We start from the raw sequence: 2818 nt of genomic DNA on the forward strand, positions 1-2818 counted from the left end.
TTTTCTTTATATCTCGGAGCATTAAACGGTCACCCACTCCTCTGAAGATTGACAACTATCTTGAAGGATCTCCATTTGAAAAATAATCCTTCTCACTGTAGAATGGTGAATTTCAAATTGTTTGGAGATGGCCTTATAACCCTCCCCAGATTGATGAGCAGCAAAGTTGCTTCTCTGAGGTCATGACTGATGTCCTGTCTTCTTGGCATGATGGAGACACACACCTGAGTGCTCCAGAACACCAAATCAAAAGTTCTGCTTTTGTAGAGGTACTCACACTTCCTGATGATGAACTAATTTTGTGCATTTCATTAGTAACCCCTGGCTGCTAATTACTCTCTTAATGATTGTGGAAGTAGGAAGGGTGTACTTTCTATTTACATCCAAATTGGGTGAATGGTGTCAGAATTGCAGCACTTTTTATAATAAGTGGTCTCCCTCTATGGGACCAAAAGTATGTAACGATTGTTTCTGCAAGCTATATATTGTGTGCATGTGGGTAGTAGTTGTAGTTTTCAGTGTGTGTGCAGCACATTTTCCATGCACAAGTGGCTGTGTGCTGATATTAAGATTCCATCTATCCAGAATATAATGTGACTGTAAATGGTGCCTATGCCATTAAACTTTCTCTACTGGTGTGTTTTTACAGGAGAGCCCAAAAATAAGACACTTTTCTTCAACCTGGGCATATTACCTTCGCAGTTATGTTACAAGTAAGTGGACAAACTAATATCATAACACTAACATTATTGTCATAAATTAATTTGTCATTTTCAATACTTGGTTGCAAGTCCACCTCAGTTAGGGACCCTTTCAAGAATTCAAGAAAGAATTTCAGGAAAGGTTTTCCGTGCTTAATGGTTGGAAACTTTGACACTGATTAGCTCTAGCAATGTTCTGTTTGTTCTGATAAAGCGTTACTTTTGCTAGGACAGCTTCCAGCTGCTTCAGTTCCTCTGCCCTCTCATCCTCTGAGAATTATTTGTTTCATAGTGTCTCATAATAATAAATTCCTTAATTCTCTTGTCATACGAGGCACGTGGATTCGCTATAGTTCTCGATTAAAAAGTACTCCGTTTCCAGCTGTTTTGAAATCGCTTCTTCTCACTGTTAACTTTGTCTGTAGCCATTAGATTAAATTCATTAGAAGATGTCACCAGAGGAAAAAAGACTCTCAGTTTAACTATCTCAATTTAGCTATTGGCCCTGGGGCCAGACTTTGGACACTCCTCACCTTGGTATTAAGAAAAAAATAAAGAGCAATGATTTGGAGTTTGTTCCACACACTTACCAATTAATATATAGGTGACGCTTTTACAATAAAATGGTTCTTGAAGAGTTCATTGGATAATTAAGAGTTCTTAGTTTCCAAAAAGTGGGTCTACTTGGAACTGAAAGTTAAACACTTAGTGTCCATGCGAAGGAATTATATTTTAAGGGATGAAGCAAAACATAAATGACATTAAACATCATCACTCAAACAAGAACACCTGTACACCTGGTCATTCAGGTAATTCTCCAATCAGCCAATCATGGTCATGAATTCAATGCATAAAATCATGCAGATACAGATCAAGAGCTTCAGTTAATGTTCACATCAGGCTACAGTAACTCAAATACCCACTCTTTACCACCATGATGAGCAGAAAAGCATCCAGACAGAACAGCTACAACTGCAGAAGAACAGGAATCTGAGGAATCTGATGTGGTCTTCTGCTGCTGCAGCCCAACCGCCTGAAGGTTGTGCAATCTGAGATACTTTTCTGCCCACTACAGTTGTATATAGTAGTTATTTGTGTTACTGTCGCCTTCCCGTCAGCTTGAACCAGTCTTACTCTCTCTCATCAACAAGGCGTTTCTAGCCGCAGAACTGCTAGATGCTGTTTGTTTTTCACACTATTGCGTGTAAACTCTACAGGCTGTTATGTGTGAAAAACAAGTTTCTGAAACACTCAAACCATGCCATGGTGAGAATTCTGATTAATTGATGTGAACTTGAAGGTCTTGACCTGAATCTGCATGATTGTATACACTGCGCTGCTGTCACATGATTGGCTGATTAGATAACCGCATGAATGAGCAGGGGTACAGGTGTTCCTAATAAAGTGATCAGTGAGTGTATGTATCGTGCTGTTCCTGATGCACATCTGCAAAAGGGCTGATAGGTTTTGGAGAAGGTTTTTGAGAATGTTCATTTCATTTCCAAAATGCACGGCAACTATCACAACACCACAAACACAAACTCATTCATGAAAACACAGAGACAAGAACATTTTGTCGATCAGAGCTCAATGACCACAAAACACTATGGACTGGTGATGTTAAATAACCTGAGATATTATATATGTATTTATACACTTTGGAGGAAGTAAATAATTAGTATCTTTTGTTTTATATTGTATTTTTGTAGTCTGTGTGAAGCATTTAGAAAAAAGTGAACTGAAAAACACGTTAGCCCTGAACACACAGCAGAAATACTAAAACACGTCACTCATCATCGGTTTAGAATGAAGCCGTAACAGTGAGTCTGTGCTTTTCACCAGATGTTTTTAGCTTTACACAGACTGCGTAAAATAATCTCGCTGCCTGTGACGGGAGTAAAAGGAAATGTGGAGGTGAGATTAGATTAAAAAAGACCACATCAGCTCCTCTGAGAGAATTTTTGGCGGCTGCCGGTTCTCTTTTTCCTGTTCTGCCACTGATATATGAATCTACACAGGTCCTGCTGGTTTGTTTTATGGGTTTCTCTCTCCTTTTCTGCCTTTTTTCTAGCTGTCTGTTTTTCCACTTCGACACACGGCAGAACAGCGAGAACACT

Source organism: Pangasianodon hypophthalmus, chromosome 1, assembly GCF_027358585.1.
Source record: "Pangasianodon hypophthalmus isolate fPanHyp1 chromosome 1, fPanHyp1.pri, whole genome shotgun sequence".
Classification (NCBI taxonomy): domain Eukaryota; kingdom Metazoa; phylum Chordata; class Actinopteri; order Siluriformes; family Pangasiidae; genus Pangasianodon; species Pangasianodon hypophthalmus.